Source organism: Thamnophis elegans, chromosome Z (assembly GCF_009769535.1).
Source record: "Thamnophis elegans isolate rThaEle1 chromosome Z, rThaEle1.pri, whole genome shotgun sequence".
NCBI lineage: Eukaryota > Metazoa > Chordata > Lepidosauria > Squamata > Colubridae > Thamnophis > Thamnophis elegans.
In genome coordinates this window covers 112,474,817-112,499,565 of record NC_045558.1, presented here as the reverse complement: position 1 = coordinate 112,499,565, position 24,749 = coordinate 112,474,817, and the positions used below count along the sequence as shown (strand labels likewise).

Here is a 24,749-nt window from a genome sequence, read left to right as displayed (position 1 = left end):
CCTTCCATATCTACCTTCCCCTCCTTCTTCCCTTTCTTTCTTCCTTCTTCTCCCTTTTTCCTCCTCCTTCCCTCCTTCCCTCCTTCTTTCCTTCCCTACCTTATCTTCCTTCCTTTCTTCCTTCCTTCCTTCCTTCCTTCCTTCCTTCTCCTCCCTCCCCTTTCCATCCTGTAAACTGTTCAGAGAGGGTTGTAAAAGCACCATGAAGCGTTACTCCTGCTGCCTCCTCCTCCTCCACCATGCTTTTGAGGAGCCATGAGGCCGCGGGAGCCAGTAGGAAGGCGGCGGAGAGGCGGGAGCAGGAAAAAGGGTCCCATGGCTTTTCAAAACCATGGCGGAGGAGGAGGCGATGGTGACAGGGGTAACACGGTGCCCAGCTCAGGTGCTCTGAGCCCCCCCATCAATGGTGCCCTGCTTTACCCATCTTAAAATCTGGTCACTTTAGTCTAAGTGATGTTGCTATTGCTAAGTGCTATTTCTATTGCTAATGTTTCTTGTGGTAGCTAGCCTCTTGTAGATAAAATTGTATTTATCTTATTTTATTATTTCGTATTTTGCTTCTAAGTTGTGTTAAAACGTTTTATATTTTATTATTGCCAACTCCTGTGAGAATCAGTTTGAGTATTTTTCTGTTTGTTTGACAAATTATAAATAAACTATCTCCTGGAATGTCCCTATATATATATATATATATATATATATATATATATATATATATATATATATATATATATATATATATATATATATATATATATATATATATATATAAAAATAGAAAGAAATAGAGAATACAGTAGGTAGGTAGGGGGAGAAGGAGAATTTGTAAGTTGAGGGATAGAGAGAGAATAGAGGGATAGAGAGAGAAATAGGAAGAGAAAGAGAGAAATACAATAGATAGGGAGAGAGAGAGAAAGTAGGTAGGTACATAGGTAAAGGGGGGAGAAATATAGTAGGTAGGTAGGGAGAGAGAGAGAATAGGTAGGTAGGTAGATGTTTCCAGGTGTATTTATCCATGTGCTGGAAAAGGAAATCGCTGACAATCTGCAGCACCTAAGACTTTGTTTTTGCTGGCACAGCACTTGATCAATGTAATTCTGATCAATCAGTTAAAGAGCTTTCCAAAAAGAAAAAAAAAGTTTTTGTACTCTGCAAACCTCCCAAACATGGTCCATTTTTTTTTCAAAAATGGGCCCACTTTTTTCCCCCAAAAAAGGCATGAATAACCTTGGGTGGCTTGCAGAGTCCTCCTAGAAGGGCGGGGGGCAAAAATGACCCATTTTTTTTACAAAAATGGCCCATTTTTTGTCAAAAAATTTGCATGCATAGCCTTTTAGAGGCTTATAGAGTGCTGCTGGGGTTGGGGGCAGAAATGATCCTTTTTTTTGCTCATTTCTGCCTTTCCCAGCATCCAGGAGCTGTCTGAAAACCTCCATAAGGCTATGCATGATCATTTTGGTGAAGGGGCAGGATTTTGGGAGACAAAAAATGTTGCATTCAATGTATAAGACGCACCCAGATTTTCAGCCTCTTTTTTGAGGAAAAAAGGTGCATCTTATACTCCAAAAAATATGGTAAGTCTCTAGAATAAAAGTTGGAAGTTGTCTCACTCAGTTTCAATGCTCTGTCCACAAACCCCTCCAGCACAAATCTTATTGGCACAGTTGTCACAGCTTGTGACTTGCCAAAAATGGTTACACCCCTGGCTGCCATTCAGGAGAGCTTTCTTCAGACCTAATGAGGAAATTGAGAATTCATTAGTTGGTGGTTGACGAAGCACATTTCTTTTCTTCATCACCCCTCCAAGACAGCTCTGACCCCGTAGGGTTTCCCACTCAGCAGTTACTGGGTCATTTCATGGAGCTCTGTGTACCTCCGCTATTTTCAGCCATTCTTGCTGCAATGCCAATTGGTCTCTCCCAGAATTCCATATAGTTCTAAACTTAGCAGAATAACAAAGTAATAAAATAACAGAGTTGGAAGCGATCTTGGAGGTCTTCTAGTGCAATCCACTGCTCAAGGTGGTTGCATTTCTTTTTCTCTGCCCTTTCTTTGTCAGATTACTAAATTTAGACGGAATTGATATGAATCATCAACACTTGGGTTGCACTATTACACATGATACAGAGATTCACCTGCCACATATTTTGTTACATGCACCATTTATTGTATACTCGTGCCTGTAGTATATTACATTTATGTTCTTTATTTTGGCTGATGGACTCTAGAATGACAGGAACTTGCAACCAAACCTATAACAATAGATCTTTATTCAAATTACCATCAATGTTGTGATGAAGTATTAATTCTAAGGTATAGTTGGGATAGATACAGTGATCATCAATGGACAATTGTTTTAATGAATGACATAATATTCTGGAAAAGTAAAGAAAGTGATCAAAAACATCAGGTATGGTCTCAATCCTTAATTCTACTAATCATATGTGGAAATAAAGGTCCTGTCAGTAATATTTTCTACCTCTACTACACATTCCTTTTGTTGAAAGGAAATGTCATGTCCTTGCAATGCCTTAGAGAATTGCATCTGCTAGCACTGAAGTTGTGATTGTGCAATTATTCCTTTGTCTATAGAGTTCTTTAATATTGTGTCTATGTTCCCTATGTGACTAGTTAACAAATATTAAGGAAGCCAAGTCTGAATCTCACCAAATTTGTAGCATGTAACTGCTGGATTACATGAACGGTAGCTGTAGAAGGAGAGATTAAAGATAGTATGTTAGTGAGAAAAAAAAGGTTTTCTTTTTTTAAATAAATTTATGTCTGTTTTTGAAAAAGAAATATAAACTCTAGATACTAATTAAATATTCATTTCCACTATATAATGCTCATATTAATTATGTTCAATGCTAGCTTTTTCTCCATTAATCTGCATCATGCACCTATGCTTGAAGCAGGGTTGTGTTGTAAATCTACCACTAAAGGTTTTTGAGAGGTTGTGGGTTGTGAAAGAAATATAAACAAACAGAAGAAAAGAAATGAGCACAGAGTGGCTTCTATGATCATTTTTGTTATCAGTTTAAAAGGATCAATGAGGAAAAGTAAGTTTTTATATTTTAAATTTCTAAAAACGTATTCAAGAAAGATTCAATGTGGAAGTTTTCAAAAACCTGTCTTCTTATGCCTTTTAATCAAGAGGGATTTTCTATTTTATTCATTGTTTATACAAAAATAGGCTATAATATGGAAAGAGAAATCTAACATTACAATGATACAACTCCAGTACTTATGCTAATCAACTAATATATCAAATCTGGAGCTTTATCAAGTGTTGTAGATATCATTAGTTAATTAGATTCAGGCTTCTTCAATAATATTACATTGTCTACATAAGATCTACACAAGCAATATGATAATTCTACTATACTGCATGCAGATAATCCAATTAAATTTGTAATAAAAAACCTGACTTATTTCAGGTTTGGATATATCTCATGGCTGAGATTTGGAGGTGGGTATAAGTAAAAATGATATCCACAATATCTCTGTAATATTAGAAGAAATATCTATCTTCAATTTCAAAAAATGGTGAAATCAGTAATCCATGGTGATGTGGGAAAAAAAAAATCAACTGCTCTAAAATTTGATAACACTAATTATGCTATTTTCTTCTATGATTTTTTTTTAATTTGATAAAAGGAATCTGATATTGAAGAACTATCTTTTTAGGTCTAAATGTGGCCTTAAGATGTGTAATAGAGTTATCACACTACTATTAGTATAAATTGGTTTGTATAGTCTCATTATATGAGATCATATTTTTATATAAGAAGCTTATATGGCTTTTCTTTTTTAATAGTTAAAGTTTTGTGAAATGCTAACAGGCCATGGTAAACTTACTTTACAGGTAAAGAATCTAATTAGGCTTGCTGTTGAGCCTCATTCACACGCTTTGTATACTGCATAGTACCAAATAATATGTTTAAAGCCTTTGCATGTTGCAAAGGAATAAATTTCTGTCTAAAGTTTAAATCAGATTGGAATTATCTGATTGAGTAAACAATAAAATATTGCACAATAATATATACTTCTCCTGCAGAAATGGTTCCTTGATCTAGGATGTGATTATTGAAGAACTAACTTAATTTTATAAATCTAATTTTCTATGTTATGGAAATGACCATATCATCATGAAATAAAAGATTTGACTTGTAGAGTTTTGTAAAAAATGGAAGAGGTTTGTTAACATGATACTCCTTTCTCTGGCAGCTAAAAATCCAATGACGTGATGACAAACAGAACTATCATCATAGATTTCTTACTTATGGGATTTTCTGACAAACGGGAGTTTCAGATTTTGCACTTTGTGGTCTTCCTCATGATGTATCTGGCTATCCTGATAGGAAATCTTCTCCTCATCATGCTGGTGGAAGTGAACAAGCATCTCCATAAACCAATGTATTTCTTTCTGGTCAATTTAGCAATTGTTGACTTGGGATCCACTACTGTCACCATTCCCAGATCAATAGCCAGTGCCCTCATGAATGTAAGAAAGATATCATATTCTGAATGTGCTGCACAAATGTTTTTCTTTCTTTTCTTTATGTCCTCAGACATTTTCCTTCTCACTGCTATGGCTTATGATAGATATGTGGCTATCTGCCATCCTTTACATTATATGTCTATGATGAAATGGGGAAGCTGCTTTCAAATGGCAGGGAGTGCATGGATGCTGGGATTTCTTAATGCTGTCATGCACACAGGAACCCTTTTTTCATTGCCTTTCTGTTCCACAGTCATCCATCAGTTCTTCTGTGAAATCCCACACCTCATGAAGATTTCCTGCTTCGACCCCAAATTTAATGAAATCTCTGTTCTTCTTTTTAGTGCTTTGCTTGGTGTTGTTTGTTTTATGTTAATTATCATGTCATATGTAAAAATCTTAAGGCGGTATTGAGCATGCCCTCGATGGCCAGTAGACAAAAGGCCTTCTCTACTTGCATTCCTCATATATTTGTTGTGTGTTTATTACTTGGTACAGGTATATTTTCCTATTTCATACCAAATTCTGGATCTTCTTACAATTGGGATGAGGTCTTTGCAGTGATCTACTCTGTGATCCCTCCAATGATGAACCCTGTAATCTATAGCATGAGAAATAAGGATATCAAAGCAGCTGTATGGAAATTGTTTAATCAAAGATTTGCAAATCAAAATAGAAAATTCTGCTAAGAATAACTAAACAACATTTTTTAAAGAATAAAAAAATCCACAAATTTTGTTATCCTGAAAAATAATATCTCTATTATTATTTAAGCCTTGAGAACTACAATTTACTTATTTAGATGCATTGAGAATAGTTCATAAAATTGCACCCAGGCACTTGTATGAAATGGTTAAAAAGTTGGAATTACCAGTAGTAACTTTAAGCAAAAGAAGAATATGTGTGACATCCACATTTAACATTAATATATTTATTACAATGTATATTGGGATAAGAAGTTTGGCTGAATTTTTAATCAATGGAAGATTATTTTAAGTCTTCTTTGCCCAAGTATTTGATCATGAAATGTATTTCTTTTCTCTCATTTTCTTTTTTAAGGATAACAATCTTGAAATCAGGCTCAGAACACTCTGGGAAATGTGCATCACAGGTGTCTGATTTTGCGTGGAAGTGGGTTATTTTAGCCATTTAAAATGGATTGGGGCCAGGGTAACGGATAATAGCAAATTCTTTTGTAGTCAATATTTGCTCCTGTGATGTTGTGGTTGAGACAACAGGATATCTTTACTGTCTGTGTATCACCCTGGTGCTGTTTTTTTCTGGGTAATAGCTGCTTCACTTAGGATAGCTGTGTGCAAGCAAATACAGTTGACCAACTTCATATAGCCGTATGTCAACTATGGACATAGTAACAGTATCCACTTTGTCAAGGCATTACAAGTACCACAACAATATTTTTATTATTTATTGTTGCTCTCCATCTAGGATTCACTCTATTTATTTCTCAAACCATTAAAAAATAGGCTAAAAAGAACCAATAGTGCTGAAGCAACATTTGCTGTTGTGGAATCAGTCAGCACCTAAACCAAGACAAAAACACTGAAACAGTGATGAATTTAAACTTATTGATGATGGTATTCTGCATAGACAGCAATGTATGTTGCAGTTATAAAATCCTAAACCATCAGCATATTCATGGTCTTGCTGTAGGTCTATGGATATTGTCCAATCTTTTTCTGAGAAGTTTCTCAAAGAAGTGCTCAAGATGCTACACAATTTGGATATTGTCAAAATCTCAAGATTTCTGCTGATGGATTGTTATAGATATGATTAGATATCTACAACTTGACTAATACTCTATTAGCTACACATGGTCTATATAAGCAATATGGAAATTCTACTGTATTCCAAATAGAGAATCCAATTTGTAATGAAATCATATCTTTGGATATTTCTCTTATATACATTTATTTATTTCATTTCATTTTCATTTTATACAATCACTTATATACTGTGCGTAACAAAAAACAAAAAAAGGAAAAAATCCACCATACAAAAAAACAAAAAACCCCCACATGACACTTCAATCCCCAATACACCCTTTCTTCTCCCCCTCCAACTTTCATTTCCCCCCCTCCAGCATTCCCCTCTTCTACTTCCCTTCCCCCTCAGACATCTCCCCCTCCCCTCCATCTCACCTCCTTACATTCCCCTCTCGCGCCCTCTTTACTTCTCCCTCTTTCTTTCCCTCTTCTCCTCACTTTGGTGTATCCCTACAATTAATCTATTCAGTTTATTAGAAAATAAAGAGAAAAAGAAAAAAAAGAAAACGAGCCGCAGTATACAAGTGAATTCTTATTGTTCTAAGATTGAAACTGTAATTCCACCCTCCCCCCTCCCCCCTATCATCCCCCCTCCCTAACCCCCTTACGGCTTCCCAGGTCCCATACCCGGCATAGTTCTTTAACAAGCACTTGAGTATAATAAAGCCAGCTAACTTTAAAGTTAAGAAAAATAAAAGAAAAACAGAAAAAAGGGAATAGTAAAAAATAGAAAAGAAAGAAAAACACACACCACACACACACAAAAAAAGAAAAACAAGAAAGATCAATAAACCCACTACATTACACAGCTTCCCATCATCTGTAAATCTTAAACAATGTAGCTCATTCCAAATTTCGGTTATTTTACTACTTGCAGGGTTTCAAACTGTATTAGAGGCAGGTAAGTTAATCAATTAGGATTCCCCAACTAAAAGTCTCATTGCTTTATCTATCTATCAGACCTTTATTTATCTCTTTTTTTATCCAAATATCCAAACCTTTCTATAAAACCATTAAACTCAAGTACTTCTTTCATTTTTCATTTCCAACACCTCCCATTCTATCCTTACCCACATCCACATGTAAATTTTTTACCTTCCCACCTGCCTTATATCCATATCCACATATATATTTTATCCGTGTCCATTGCTCCTCACAGATTTACTAGTAAAAAATAGAAAAGAAAAAAAAACACACACACAAAAAAAGAAAAACAAGAAAGATCAATAAACCCACTACATTAACACAGCTTCCATCATCTGTAATCTTAAACAATGTAGCTCATTCCAAATTTCGATTATTTTACTACTTGCAGGGTTTCAAACTGTATTAGAGGCCAGGTAAGTTAATTCAATTAGGATTCCCCAACTAAAAGTCTCATTGCTTTATCTATCTATTCAGACCTTTAATTTATCTCTTTTTTATCCGAATATCCAACCTTTCTATAAAACCATTAAACTCAACTTTTTTCATGGATGTGGTGGACTACAAGTTATCATAGACTGAAAACAACAGGTTTTACATAGATGTGGTGTACTATATGATCATTTTAGCAATTATTACAATAGTATGAATGGTTAACAGTACTTGGAAGTGTTCATCCCAGATTGAATATAATGGTATAATATTCTGCAAGGAAGGAACCTAATCTCATTGTTGCATTGATGTGTGATGCAGTCTGTCATCCAAAGGGATTGGCTACTGATGGTTTTCTTTCTTTGAAAGAGCGTCTATTTGCCTGTTCAAAAATAAAAGATCAGAATGTAAAAATTCATCTTTTTTTAGTGAGCGTCAAGGATGGCGTTCCAAACTCTTAATTGTACAAGGAGGATGACAAACAATGTGAAGATAGGCCACAATAATTTCTGGGTCTATTTATTAATTGAAATAATACAAAAGACACTGGACCACTTCCACTGTGTCTCCTGGAAAATATTGTCTGAAAAAGTTTTAATTACCGTATTTTTCAGAGTATAAGATGCACATTTCTCTATCAAAAAAGAGGCTGAAAATCTGGGTGAGTCTTTACACTGAGTACAGCATTTTCTGCCACACAAATCCTGCCCCTTCACCAAAATGACCATGCATAGCTTTTAGGAGGTATCCAGAGTGCTCCTGGGGACTGGGATAGTAGTATGAGGTGAAAATGGGCAGTTTTTTGCTCAGTTTTGCCCTGCTACAAGCCTCCTAAAGCTATTCATGGTTTTCTTTTTGAAAAAAAACCAGGCCTGTTTTCACAAAAAAAATGGGCCATTTTGGGAGATTTGCAGAGTGTAAAACCTTTTTTTATTTGCCTCTTCAAAACCTTGGTGCATCTTATACTTCAGTTCATCTTATAGTCAAATAAAACCATATCCTTAATTTTAATTACCTTTAATTATAATTAACCACCTATCCCCAATTACAGTCCTTTGGCTGTTCCAAGAAGATGTCACACCTCTGATTCAGGTGACCCTGAGGTCACAGATAATACTCCAAGTAACTACAATGGTTCTCAGAGAGTGTTAAGATCAGTTGACTGCAATACAAGCACAATCTTTCCATTTCCATCTCCCCCCACCATCATCGTGACAGAACCCACCATTCTCCCTCCCACCAACTAATCTCAACTGTCAGTAACTGTCCTTCCATCTCCCACAGTGTCCAATGCAACTGATGAAGCTTCTAGAATAGGAAGTGAAATGTCTTGTTTGTCTACAAAATTGAGTTTAGTTGCCTTTCAAAATAAAAACCACTGTTGATACCCCTATCACCTGGATAACTGAGATTCTTCATAGACTTTTAATTATCCTGTTAGCATTCTTCACTCTCTCTGATACTCCTGCTGTGTCTGGAAGGCATTGAATCAGTGGATGATTTGCCATGAATCACCAAAACAAACCTGTATCCATGTTAGGGAGAAAAGGAAGTTGACTTGTAAATATTCAAAAGAAAGTTAGACCCAGGTTACCTCCATTTGTAACCCTATGTCTTATAGCGAGCATTGAAGGCTTGGTATGTAGGGCACACAAGCAACTCTGAAGTTTCTACATAAGCTCCAAAATCAAATTATGTGCTTGAATAGCATTTACAATAACCTGAGTACACAGTGCCTTTTCACACAGTTATAATTTTGAATTCTAGCAGAACAGAGTTGGAAGGTACCTTGGAGGTCTTCTAGTCCAACCTGTACTTAGGTAGGAAACCCATACTACTTCAGACAAATTGCTATCCAATCTTTTCTTAAAAACCTCGGGTGTTGGAGTACTCACAGCCTCTTGAGGCAAGATGTTCCACTGATTAATTGTTCTAAATGTCCATTTCTAAACTTCTGGGTTACCCATAGGGCCATATTTTGCCCTTCAGGGGCTTAGGGAAGCCTCCTGTAGCCTCCGGAGGGGAAAACAGCCCACACACAAACCGGAAGTTCGCAAATGGACTTCCAGGTTGCCTGTAGAGCCATTTTTCTCTCTCCAGAGGCTTCAGGGACGCCTTCTGAAGTCTCCAGATGCCAAAAAAATGGCCCAACGCACAAACTGGAAATTCAGGAATTGACTTCTGGGTTGCCTGGAAGCCTCCTAAAGCCTCCAGAGGGAGAAAAAATGGCTCAACGTGCAACCGGAAGTCAGTTCCCAAACTTCTATTTGTGCTTGGGTTGTTTTTCTCCCTCTGGAGGTGACAGGAGGCTTTCCTGAAGTCTCGGGAGGGAGAAAAAATGGTAAAAAATGAAGGCCGAAATCATCTGGCCTGCACACACAAACTGACAGGGCAATGCCTCATGTGGCATAAGAAATGACTCTGCATGCCACCTGTGGCACGCATGCCATAGGTTCGCATCACAGCCGAATCTCTTCACTCTCCTACATCCTTGGAATACAGATGGCTGTGTAGAGTTAGATTTCTGTGTATTACAGAAGACATGCAGTTTACAAGGATTGTCTACAAAGAGTAATTTTCTACCAGTTCATGACTGTGACCTTCAATCACACATACAAAAAAATTGAGAATATGGGGTTTAGTGTTTGAAGAATCAAGATTTATTGCCATATGTAAGAAATCTGAGAGGATCATCTTTTTCTACTTTCAATGATTTGAGACAAAGTTTAAAACATGGTAACAGTTATATAATTCTTCTAACAAAGATCAATCATCAATTCCTTGCTTCAGAACAACATAGGAGCGAGACAGGCCAGTAAAACTGAGTGATGAAAAAGCTAGACCACTTAGTACTCTCTTATAAAGCTATTTCATTTATTATGCTATTTCACTCTTAGAAGTTGTGTTTAATTCATTATCCCAATGTTAAATGAACATAAACTAACAGCAAAGATAATGGTAAATGGAGAATTGACAGATCCTATTGAAATAAAGAGAGGTATGAGACAAGGTTGCCCTTTTCACTGTTACTCTTTGTCTTAACATTAGAAATTCTAAATAGAAAGATCAGAGAAGAAGAAGAAATAAGAGGAATGAAAATTAAAAAAGAATATAAACTACAAGCATTTGCAGATGATTTAGTTTTATTCTTGAAGATCCACTAGAAACAGCACTCAAATTGTTAGAAAGAACAGAGCAATATTTACAACCTTCAGTGATGGGAAGAATTTCTACAATTAAAATGAACATTCTACCTAGAATTTTATACCTGTTCCAGACAATCCCAATCAGATTGGGTAAGGATTTTTTTCAAGACCTAAATAAAATAGTCTTGAAGTTTATTTGGCAAGGGAAAAAAGCTAGAATAAACTTAACTGTTACAAGATGCTAGAATTAGAGGAGGATTGTGCTTACCTGATTGGGAGTTATACTACCAAGCAACAAACTTGTTGTGGATTAAGGAGTGGATAACACTAAAAAACTCTAGACTATTGAATGTGGAAGGTCATGACTTACTGTTGGGATGGTATGCTTTTTATGGTATAAGGGAACTAAAGCACATGGCTATTTTAGAAGACATTATATAAGGGAGGCTTTGTTATTAAACTGGGAAAAGGTTAAAAGTTTACACTACTTAAAAATTCCTGTCTGGATATCAACAATTGAAGCATTTTCATATCCATAATATATAAAAAGGAACAAACAGTTAGGTATGTGAAATATTGAATGCAGAGGGTGAACTCAAATCTATCCAAGAGTTGAAACAAGAAGTGATAGAAATTAATTGGTATTCATATGTACAGATACAATCTAGATATAATGAAGATAGAAAATCAAAAGGTTTTTACAATAAATTGACTGAGTTAGATGAAATCTTAACAGGCACTGATGAAAAAGTAATTAAAAAACTATTTGGATACTTATTGGAGGTTAAATTACAAGAAGAACAAGTTAAAGAAACTATGATAGCTTGGGGGAAAATTTTTAGGTATGGGATTGATTTATAGAAATAGCAGAAACTGTGGTCTCAAAACTATAAAATGACAATGTCTACTGCATATAGAGAAAATATGCATAAGATGTTTTACAGGTGGCATCTACCCAACGAGAATTGCAAGAATGTCCAAGAATAAATCAGAAAAGTGTTGGAAATGTCATCAGATACCGGGCTCATATTACCACATGTGGTGGACTTGCATTGAAGCTAAAAGATACTGGACTAAAATCCACATGTGGTTTGAGAAAATGACACACAACACATACACTTTAAACCAGAGGTCTTTTTATTGGGAATCATACCAGAAATCTATAACAAAGATTAAATATCTGATTGTAAACATGTTAACAGCAGCCAGAATCGTATTTGCAAAAAACTGGAAAAATGAAACAATACCAAAACAGGAAGAAGTTATTCGAAAAAATAATGGACTGTGCTGAAATGAGTAAATTGACACTTGAAATTAGAGAACAAGAAGACAAGCAATTTTATAAGATATGGGACTTGTTTTATCAGTGACTGGGGGAAAAAACATGGAAATGAAAAATGTTTTACTCATGTTTTAACTGAAGGAGTTAAATGATAACACAATTATGCTGTGAAATAGACTAACAATGATACAATGAAAAACTGATACATCTATGAATTGAATATTTTAGAATTTTTTGTTTTAAAAAGGATAAGGATAACAATGATTTTATGTATACTTGATAGAGGATTGGTGATATAATGTATAACCCTAAGAATATATTACAATGATATCTTGTTGATAAATAATTTTAATAAGGAATAATTAAAAATTGGTATATATATGTAGTGACTATTTAGAATATTTTGTTGAAAAATGAAGGAATAAGATTTCTGTTTGAATGTATGATATACAAGGATAATAATGAACATAAGCATACCCGATAGTTGATTGGTGGAATTATGCACAATTGAAAATAGTGACATACAAATATAAATGGTTGGTAAATTTTTTTCCACATTGGGATTATATAATGGTATACTGTTATCAAATAGACAATCAAGAATGTAAGGGAATTAGGTTTATTGGAAAAAAAGAATAATACTAATTGCAATTGAACGTATACTGTACAATGAAAGCGAGGTATTTAGTTATACTAGATGAAAAATCTGTGATGGTAAATGTTATTCGAGAATATGGATGTAAAAACACTTGTAACCAAATGACATGCTATATGTGATGATGCTTTTTTTGTCTTTTTTGTTTTTTATTGTTGTGTGTGTGTGTGTGTGTGTGTGTGTGTTGTCTGTTTGATAAAAATAAAAATTTATATTAAAAAAAACAAGAAGTTATGTAGGAATGTATGAGATATGCTCCACTAATTCAACCTCTCAACTGAATTTCTTCTCTTATATCTTAAAGACTATTGACACGGGGAATTCATGACTTTGATTTTCCGCTTAATGGGGGGCTGCTTCTTAAAAGATTCAGTGTGGGGAAAAATAGAACAGAAAATATTATCAAATATCAGAAAGTCCATAATTAGCCAAAGCAGATTTGATATTCTTGTTTCTGATGCTATAGATGATTGGGTTAAACAGAGGTGGAAGTAAAGAGTAAAGGGCAGTTTGTATGAAATCTAAATATGATTTGGTGTTAGAAGGAGGCTTCAGATACGCTAAGCTCACTGTTACCCAAAACATTGAAAAGACTGTAAGGTGGGGAAGACACGTGGAAAAGGTCTTCTGCCTTCCTTTCACAGAAGGGATTTTCAAAACTACCTTGAGGATCATCGTGTAGGAGACAATGATAAAAATAAAACAACCTAATCCTAAAGTGATTATACTAGCCACAATGAATCCAACTTCAACTAAATTGAACCCAAAGCAGGACAGTTTTAGCAAATATGGGATTTCACAGAAAAACTGGTTGACAACATTAGAACAGAAAGGGATGTAAAAAGTACCAATGGTGTGCAACATACCATAGAGAAAACTTGTCACCCACACCAGAATCATTATTTTGATACTGGCTTTCCAATTCATCACCAACTCATAGTGCAAAGGTTGGCAAATGGCAACGTACCGATCATATGCCATCACTGTCAGGAGGAAGAGATCAGAAGCTTCAAAGCAGTTAAAGATCAATACTTGTGCAAAGCAATCAAGTAAGAGATGTATCTGGTGTTCATGAGAGAATTTATCATGGATTTGGGGACAATGGCTGAAACAATACCACATCCTGTACTGCCAAGTTCACCAGAAACAAATACATGGGGCTGTGTAGTCGATGGTCAAAAGCTACTGCAGAGATGATGATAAGGTTTGCTGTTGTAATTATCAGATATAATAGGAAGAATAAGATGAAATGCAAAAGCTGCAGATGCCGATCTTTGGAGAATTCCAGTAGCAAAAAGTAAGAGACAATTGTTTGATTCTCCATCTTTAAGCTATGTAGGAAATCAGAGGTGAGAATATCATTAAATTGAAACCGCTACAGCTTGATTCATATTGGAACAGAAGGGAAAATATAATAACAAAGTGACGATTGAAAGAGAACTATGACATGAAAGAATGTTGATGTCCACTCAGAACACACTCTCTCTCTATTGCAATTAATCATTGATGAAAGAACTAACCAGAAAGTCTTTATTCCCCCCCCCTTCCTTCTTCCATTCTAATTATTTTTCCTTTTATGGCTAAAATGTTTGCCTACAACTCTGGAGAACCTGGCAAGTATACATTTAGCACTGAGAAAATTTATATCACACCTACACACAGAGAGGAGACTGAAAAATAAGATAAAAGATGTAGGTTTCATCCTGGGAGATGGCCTGGAAAAAATTGAAATTTTAATTTATTATTTCACTTTCACCACTAAATCTTTTTTTTTCTGGGTAAGGAATGGATACACCAAAGAAAAGCATTGTTGGGTTGTGTTCAGGTTATTGTTCGGTCATAATACAGCTCAGTTGTATTCAACTGTCTTTATTATTACAGGGTGTACAATAATTATAGTAGTTACAGGATATAAAATATTTAAAAAGAGACTTATTTGAAGTCAGGTGTTCCCTCAAGTGTTTCCATTTGCATTGCTGGTTGCTGTAACTCTAATCAATGTGGTATTTCCCACAAATTTTCAACTATTAATATTTGGGTTTATAGTATTTATTTTAGATATTAGTGAAGAGGTAATATGACTATTTATTAGTTAAATTTTTATTTTGTACTTCTGGAATGTATGACATTATTTAATAAAGTTGCCCTGGCAGTACATAATATAAGATTAAAATTCTCATCTCCATATTCACCTGGTACTATGTAAAATGATATAGTTAAAGTACATTTATATCAGAACAATAAGAAATAAAGAAACTATATTAATGTCCCATCTAATCTTTCTTTCAATAAAAGATTTTATTGAGAGTTATCTTAATATAAGATACCAATGGAAATAAGACATTCAAAAAAATGATAAAGTTAGGAGAAAGAGAGGAAAGAGGAAAACAAAAAAACAAAACAAAAACAAAAAATATTTAGTCTCAATCACCTCTTTCATTCCATGATACATTTTTGTCATTCCTAGTCACCACCATATTTTTTCAGTTTATCACTTAGTATAGTTAACACACTTACATGCTGTCATATGGATGTCTTTGAATGAATCATTCCACCCATAGATAAGTGTTGGTCTGGAGACATAAATTTTTGAATTTTTAAAAATGCATATTAGATTCTTTTCTAATTTAATAGAGGAAGATAACTTAACACTGACTTTTTAAGTTAAGCTAAAAAACATAGTTGAATATGCCCTCCAAATACTACTGAAGAGGGATTTTGTCCAACCTTTTTTTGCTATAATGTAAGCACACTCTACAATAATTAGGGATTATTAAAGTTTCAGCACTCTAGTTAAAAGTGAATCAAATATTTAACCATTTTAAATATTAACCCTCATATGCAGATGTATGTAGATATTATGCTAATTCTGATTTGTTAAAAAACTCAACCAACATTTCTAGTCTATATTTCCGAAAACAATTTTCTCTTTATTGATCTCCTACCCCTAAAACATTTTCTATTACAGAAAATCACCAGGTTTTAATTTCATTTTATTAAATCTTGCCCAACGGAAAAAAAAAAATAGAAATGCATCTAATACAAAGTCAAGTCATCGATATAAATGCCAATTTATCCAAAATGCCTTGAATGCTTTCCTGAAAAATAATCAATACCAAAATAACTTACATATTTTCTTGACAAAAGAGACAATTATTGTCTCTGTTTAGTATATTTGAGTCCTGTAATTGATAATTGCTACCCTTATTTAGTCTTGAAAAAGATGTATCACTAAGGGAACATTTGACTTTATATTGGACAAGCTTAATAATAAGCTGACTTTATATTTATATGACTCTCCAGCTTCCCTCGAGACCATACAAAAAACATTAACAATATTATGAGCAGCTTAATTTTTTAAACATCATTAGCAATTAGCAGCTATTGTTTTCCCTGCTCAAATGGGAATTAAGCAAGAAGGCTTTCATGACATATGTATATTCTATAACAGATTTCAACATCCAGAATACTATTTTACGGACAGATTTTTGTGTTTATTTTTTTTCTTCTTAACAGATTTCTCTATTGTTTCTCACCTATAGACAAAACCTTGCTGAATTAAAAGATGCCACTAGCCCCATAAAATCAATATTCTGGGCACTATTAAGGATGAGCTGTCTTCATCCACTTTCTCTTACAGAAGCTATTTGAACTTTCTTGCTCCTGTGGAATGCACTCCCTCCCTCCTTATTATCCAGACTACATTCCACCACAATAAATGATTTATTCGGTTACCATGTTGGAGAGTTGAGCAATTTCTCTAAAAACTCAAAGAACCTTCGAGATTCATTGTGCTGATTTATCATCATCATCCATAACTTGAAATCAAGAGATAAAGAAGAAAATATATATCCACAACCACCTTTTCTATTTCTGCCCTCAGGCTGATAACGAACAGCATGCATTTCTTATATTTGATAAAAATATGATATTCCTTTACTACCCATAAGATCATGAGTGACATCTTTATGACATCTTATGAAAGCAAAGGGACTTCCATGTTTCAGGCCAGATGCAAAGCTTGTTGAGAATGACCTTACTATTTCCCTAGTGCCTGCTTTTTCTTATGTTGGCCTTTCCATTTTTTTTTTTACAAATATCTTAGTTATATTTCATAATCAACCATTATCTGAAGTGATTTTACGGCCCATTTCACAGCTGTCTCTGACCTGTATTGTGATAGTTATGTGTTCCATTAATTATGAATAGTGTAAATAAGTTCTTTTAAATATGATTTCTGAATTTTCCATCTATTAATTGAATATTCACAATTTACAATATTACTATTTCTGTCATTAGTGAGAACCAGATGGCTCCAAAATGGAGCCACACATAAAGTAGATTAGTGCTTGCAGGGATGTTTTCATTAATGCGCCTTATCAGCAGATAAATGTTATGTATATTCCTATTTGTATTCTGCAGTATATCCTCCTTTGCCAATTTTATGGGGTCTACTACATATAAAATATTGATCATTCTAGAAACTTTTGCTTTGCATTTAATTTCCTTGCTGCCTAGCTGCCTGCCTAAGAATTTGTTAAAATAAAATAATATTTAGCTGAGTGGAGGTATTGCAGTTATCCTAGACTGGAATAAAAACAACAGGTTTTACATGGATGTGGTGTACTACATGATCCTTTTATCAATTATTATAATAGTTATGAATGGTTAACACTACTTGGAAGTGTTCATCCCAGGTTGAATATAATGGTATAATCTTATGCAAGAAAGGAATTGTTGCATTGATGTGTGATGCAGTCTGTCATCCAAAGGGATTGGCTGCTGATGGTTTTCTTTCTTTGAAAGAGTCTGTATTTGCCTGTTCAAAAATAAAAGATCAGGGACTTCCTGGGAGAGGCTTACTGATGGTAGCAGCTTAACATATCTGCTCCCGAATTCCTGGTCGCGTTATCATCTACAATCATCTATCAGATGTTTGACAGGTTGTTTACATTACTCTTCGGGCAAAGAAGGGAAGGAGAGGGTCCTGCCTTCTGATCTTTGCAGCTTGTCTGTCTGCGAGGAGAGGGGGGGGCAGCTAAGGGCAGAACTGTCTCCGCACCGGGGATCTCCATCTGCTTTTGCAGCATGAAGTAAGCTGTCTCCTACTCAGAACAAGGCTTGATTTATTTGATTTTAACACGAGCAGGATTCATATGTGAGAACTTTAATTGCTTATTCAAATCTTAGCTTCATTTTTACAAGATCTTCTTCTGTTAATCTAGTTACTTAAAGAGGCACTTAAAATGGCGACGAGCCTGCTGAATTGCTCCATAACAATGTTTATTTTCTGAATCTCCTCGTAAAGCTCTGCGGAGTTTCAAACTTCAAAGGAAGGGAGTGATTTATTACTTTGCCTCACAGCTGGCCAGCAGAGTTTTACTAATTAGCTTCAATTTTACAAGACTTTCTTCTGTTAACCTAGCTAATAAAGAGACACTTAAAATGGCGACAAGCATGCTGAACTGTCTCGTTACAATCTTTATCTTTTGAAACTTTTTGCAAAGCCCTACGGAGCCTTAAAAATTTCAAAGAAAGGGGTGATTTATTGCCTCTTTCCACAGCTGTGTAGCTGGCCAGTAGAGTTTTACTAATTGCTTGAAGATAAACTCGGAATGGCCTCCAACCAAATCTCAATTTGAAGATGCCCCTCCCAGCCCCCAGAAGTGCTGGCACATTGCCAATACTTGGCACAAAGCTGCAGCCTCTGCTCTCTACGCCCCCTACTGGTGATCTACTAATGAAAGAATTTTTCCTGAAGGAATTGAATGAGGCTTTTAACAATCAGACAATTAAGGTGGAAGACAAACTTAAAGATTTTAAAGAGGAGATAAAAGAGGAGATAAAAGAACTTAAAGAGGAGTTGTATGATAAAATTGATACCAGGGTTGCTAAAATCAAAGATGATATGTTGGGGCTTGTAAATGTACTGACATAACATGTTTCCGGAATTGAAGATAGTCTAGAGGATCTTAATGAAGCCAATATTAATTTGACATCGAAAACAGAGGTGGTGCAACAAAAACTTGAAAATGCTGAAAAAGAAATTATTATGATACAGTACAGGCAAATGGAGCTGGCATTAAGAGTAAGGGAGTTGCGTGAAGATAAGCAGGAAAACCTGAAACAGATTTTTTCAGAAGCCTTTGATAGTCTATTGGGAAGACCGGGGGCTAAGTTTGACTGGAAAATTGATAAAGCTTATCGCATTAATTCTTGGGTGGCAAAGCAGAAGCAGCTCCCTCAAGACATTGTTATATATTTTACCACAAGAGAGCTCAGAAACACGATATTACAAGAGTCTTATAAAACTAAGCTCCAAATTGGGGGTCAAGACCTGACTGTTTTGAAAGAGATACCACCTCAAATGTTAAGAGCCAGGAGAGATTATGCTTTCTTAGTTGAAGAGCTTAGAAATCATCAGATACAGTACAGATGGGACGCACCATTCGGCATTATACTCACATTTGATAGGCAAAGATACCGTCTCAACTCAGTATGGAAAGCTCGAGATTTTTACCACAATATTTTGAAGGCTGGACATCCTGCACCATCTGGACCCAGAGAAAGATCACAAGAAAAACAAGATAGCAAATCACACAATTACCAGATAAGATGGATCATTTCTCTCTCCTAGAAGCGCAAGGTGTAATGGAACAAAGACCAAGCCGTATGATTACCAGACGAATGGAGCAACAAGCCAAAATGCAACAACTCCAACAATTACCTGCCATCGGTCAAGAAGCTACAGCAACCAGTCCAGAAGCAGTGGGAGGAGCCAGGCCAAAGGCTGAACAGGCTATGCAGGAGGCTCTAAAAAAGCTTCAGGTAACCAAAGATGACAGTTAAGATTCTAACATGGAATGTCAGTGGATTGAACTCTCCACAGAAGAGAAAGAAAATATTTCTTAAACAGTTTAAGAATGATATAATTTGTTTGCAAGAAACTCATATTAAATCAACCAATCAAAAATATTTGATTAACCCAAGATTTGGTCAACATTTTGTAGCTTCTGCTATGGAAAAGAAAAATGGTATAGTTATATACTTAAGAAAAGATATGAAAGCTGAATTAATTGAAGCAGACCCCTATGGAAGATACATCGCGTTAGATTTGATCCTAGAAGGGAAAAAGACATTGATTTTGGGAATTTATGCTCCTAATCAACAACAAGATGGATTCTATAGAAATCTTCATGCTAAATTAGTACAGTGGGATTATAGGTCTTGCATACTATTGGGTGACTGGAATGGTGTTATAGATACTAAGAGAGATAAGAAAGTTTCTCGCCCAAATACTCAGATGCAAGCAAAGTTACCTACATCATTTTTTGATATGATGGATGACTTTGAACTGAGAGATATCTGGCGAGAAAGAAATGCGGAAGAATATGACTTTACCTTCTTTCTGATAGGCATCAATCCTTTTCTAGGATTGATTTTATATTAATCACTAATGATTTGCTGTCCAGGGTGAAGAAGACAAAGATTGCAGCTAGAGTTCTTTCCGATCATAATCCAGTTTGGATGGAGTTGGGAGGGGTGGTACAGGCAAGAAGGTCTTGGAGATTGAATGAAAACCTATTTAGATATGAAAAGTATATCAATGATTGTAAAAAATTGCTAACAGAATACTTTGTTTTTAATATGAACAAGGGTACACCTATGGAATTCGTATGGATGCAAGCAAAGCGTATATGAGAGGAGTGTTGATAAATATAAATAAATTACATAGACATAAACAAGGGGTAAAATGAACAGAATTGGAAGAGGAAATTAGGAGGAAAGAGCTGGAGTTAACATTGAACCCAGGCGATACAAAGGTTAAGGAAGCAATTACTATATTAAAGGCTCAATTTGATATGTTGATTTCTGATCAGGTAGCTACTAGTTTGTTATACGCAAAACACAATACTTTCTGCAATGCAAATAAACCTGGCAGATGGTTAGCTTACCAGATTAGGAAAAAAAGGAACTCTCGAAACATATCTAAATTGATCTACAGAGGGAAGGAAGTGTTCCAACAAGATGAGATTCAAAAGGCATTCCGGGAATTTTTTACAGAGTTGTATAAGGGGGATAAAATTAATGGTCTAGATATAGAGAAATATTTAGATAAAGAGAAAATACCCTTAGTTAAAGAAGAGCACAGGCAAAAATTGAATCAACCATTAACCTCGGGGGAAATTTTACAGGTAATTAAGCAGTTAAAGTCAGGAAAGGCACCAGACACAGATGGCTTGACAGCGGCTTACTATAAAAATCTACAGTTAGAAATGGTAGAACCTCTTAGACAATTATTTAACAAGATTCAAATGGAAGGTAAGGTGCCTCCATCTTGGAAGACAGCCTTTGTATCTCTGATACCCAAAGAAGATCAAGATACTACTCAACCAAAAAACTATAGACCTATCTCATTACTTAATGTAGATTATAAAATTTTACTAAAATACTAGCAAACAGGTTAATGTTGGTTATTCAACAATTGATACACACTGACCAAACAGGTTTTTTCCCAGGGAGACAAATGAAAAGTAATGTTAGATTAATTATTAATGCATTAGAATACTTGGGAAAGAACAATCAAATTCCTGCTGCGTTCATATTTTTGGATGCTGAGAAAGCCTTTGATCGAGTTAATTTTACAATCAATTAAAGCAATATATCAACAGCAAACGGCTCAAATCATAGTCAATGGAAGTTTAACAGACTCTTTCCAAATTGGAAAAGGTACAAGATAGAGCTGTCCCTTGTCCCCACTATTGTTTATTATAACTTTGGAAGTATTGTTGAATAAAATACGGGGCTTGGATGGTCTAAAAGGAATTAAGATTAGGCAGCAAGAATACAGAGTGCATGCTTTTGCGGATGATTTAGTTATAATATTGGAACAACCGCAGGAATCCAGTATGATCCTAATGAATACGATTAATCAATATGGTCAAGTGCCTGGTTTTAAAATAAATTTAGGGAAAACAAAAATATTACCCATAAATATGAACACTAAACAAAAGGAAGAACTAGAAGGAATGTTAGGATGTGAGATAGTCAAAAAGGTATCTCAGAGTTAATATTTCAATTTCAAATGGGAAATTATATAAGTATAATTATGAACTACTCTGGCATAGTATATAGATAGAGATGAAAAAATGGGATAAGTTGCACTTATCTTTGTTGGGGAGAATAGCGGCAGTGGAAATGAATATCTTACCAAAATTTTTATTTCTTTTACAAATGTTACCTATACTTAAAAAAGATGCGAATCTTTTAGAATGGCAGAAGGGTATCAATAAATTTGTATGGGCAGGAAAGAAGCCGAGAGTAAAGCTGAAAATAATGCAAGATATACGTGAGAGGGGAGGTTTGAAACTACCCATTCTAAAACTATATTATGATGCAGTGGTATTATCTGTAATTAGTGATTGGATCCATTTAACCAATGATAGGATACTGGATATTGAGGGATATGATTTGGTATATGGTTGGCATGCTTACCTATTATTTAAGAAAAAAATGGACAAAAATTTTAAAAGTCAAAAATAAAAGATCAGAATGTAAAGATTCATCTCTTTTAGTGAGAGTCAAGGATGGGGATGACCAAACAACATTTTATGTGAAGACAGGCCACTTTTGATACCACTATCACCTGGATAACTGGGAATATTTATAGACTTTTAATTATCTTGCCAGAAAAAGATAAGCCAGAAAATCGGGCTTTTTAAAAATGCTCCAGGACACAGGACAAATTATTAGAAATTGTGACTGTCCCGCCAAAATCGGGACATCTGGTCACTTTACCTATACCAGTTCAGCCAAATGGTTATCCAATCTCTTCTTAAAAACTTTTCTCCTTGAATAGTTTCCACTCATTTCTTCTTGTTTTACCCTCATGTGCTTTGGAGAATAGTTTGACTCCCTTTTCTTTGTGGCAACCTTTTGATATTGAAATACTGCTATCATGTCACCCCCTAGTCCTTTTTTCCCCATCAGACTAGACATACCCAGTTCATATGTGTGTGTGTGTGTGTGTGTGTGTGTGTATGTATCTATGTATGTGTGTGTGTGTATATATAGCAACATACCAATCGTGTGTGTGTGTATGTGTGTGTGTGTGTGTGTGTGTACATATACATATACATACACACACACACACACACACACACACACACACACACAACATGTAACAGAGGAACAGCAGGATCTTTTTGTGCAGCCAGGCTGTCTGAGGTCAAAAGCCTCTTCTGTTTTCCTAAGGCATCAATAGCATGGCAAATAGCATGTCAAAAGCATATTTATAGCCAGTGAAGATATTAACACGTTTGTCTCTAGTGATAAGAGAAGCTTAAGTTGAGGTAGTCTTTGACTTACAACATCAATTAGGACTGAAATTTCCATTGCTAAATGATGCAGTCACTGATCCCATTGCTTAGAAATGGCAATTCCTGCAGTCCTGATTGCTATTGTTAACTGAATCCCACAGCTGTTAGGTGAGGCAATAAAAGTTACTGAGTAAGCTGTAGAAAAATGCAAGATATGTAGGGCAGGTAAGTGATTGTTATTGGGTTATGGAGGGTGCATGGAGTGTGTGAGATTTCAAGGGGTGCACAAGGGATGCAGCACAGGCCAAGTCAGTTAAGATGCAACAGCATGGACAAGAGGTGCAGTATGGGATGGGGAGGGTGTGTGAGGGTTCACAAGGATGTGCAAGATGTGCAGTGTAGGTTGGGGAGGTACAGTGTAAATTGGGGAGGATCAAGGAGAACATGAAAAGTGCAAAAGGATAAGCAATAGATGGTATCCAGGCCAGGAGAATATTTGGGGGTATGCAAGTAGCTGCATTAGCATTAATACAGAGAGGTTGGGGTAGTATGCATGGGTGGGGAGACTTACCCTAGCAATTTGCAACCACTCCTGACTTTATGGAAAAAGGGAAAATTGCAAATGGCAATCATGTAATAGCAAGGTGCTTGATAACCAGCCGTAAATGTGTAAATGACCAGGTACCTCCTTATCCCCAAACTAACATTTTTCTGCTGACTCATAAATGGGGGACAAAAAGTTGTCCAGCTAGAACAATGCAACTCTGAGTGGCTTATATGAAGCAATCCAAATATAAAGAACAGCCAAAATAAAACCTGATAAAAGCAACCTGGTTCATATGTATTCACTTTCCCAAATAAGAGTTATTCATTCTATATCAAATACATGGGATTAGACACATTTTAAAGCCCATCTTCCAGGCATGGACCCAGCTGAATATCAGAGGGGAAATAGAAGAGAATGATCTGGTATTAAGCAGAAAGAGCTGCGCTCAGGCCACCTAAGGCTTAGTGACTGAGCATTGTGGATTATGACATTAGGCTCATATTCTCTATGAATTGACTGGTCCTTGACTTACACAATTCCTTCCCTTGCTCATCAGCGCCATGATTTTCTGCCACCTCTGCCTCAATACACATCAATACAATAGATAGTAAACACTAGGGAGATATTGCTTAATATTCAGTACTCAGCACTTTAAACACTATCTGCCATGCCCTTCCCTTCTCTGAACTGATTTACCACTTTTCCAAACCATAATTTATCCTCTGACATACTAAATTAAAAATATCCAAACACACACCCAATAGCCATGGTAAGGCCTCATCCCTTCTCCTGTCTCCTACATCCTTGGAATACAGATGGCTGTGTAGAGTTAGATTTCTGTATATTGCAGAAGACATGTGCAGCTTACAAGGTTGTCTACAACAGAGAAATTATCCCCCACTTCATGACTGTGACCTTCAATCACACACACACAAAATGGAGAATATGGGGTTTAGTGTCTGAAAAACCAAGATTTATTGCCATATGCAAGAAGTCTGAGAGGACCATTTTTTTCTAATTTTAATGATTTGAGACAAAGTTTAAAACATGGTTACAGTTATATAATTCTTCTAACAAAGATCAAGTCATCAATTCCTTGCTTCAGAACAACATAGGAGCGAGACAGGCCAGTACAACTGAGTGTTGAAAAAGCTAGACC

The 24,749-nt window shown here is 35.5% G+C and overlaps 2 pseudogenes; one reads left to right on the top strand and one right to left on the bottom strand.

The window, feature by feature from the left end:
* The first annotated feature begins 4,246 nt into the window (after positions 1 to 4,246).
* On the top strand, positions 4,247 to 5,190 carry LOC116521513 (annotated as a pseudogene).
* A 7,936-nt stretch (positions 5,191 to 13,126) lies between these two features.
* LOC116521512 lies at positions 13,127 to 14,048 on the bottom strand (annotated as a pseudogene).
* Between the last annotated feature and the right edge of the window lie 10,701 nt (positions 14,049 to 24,749).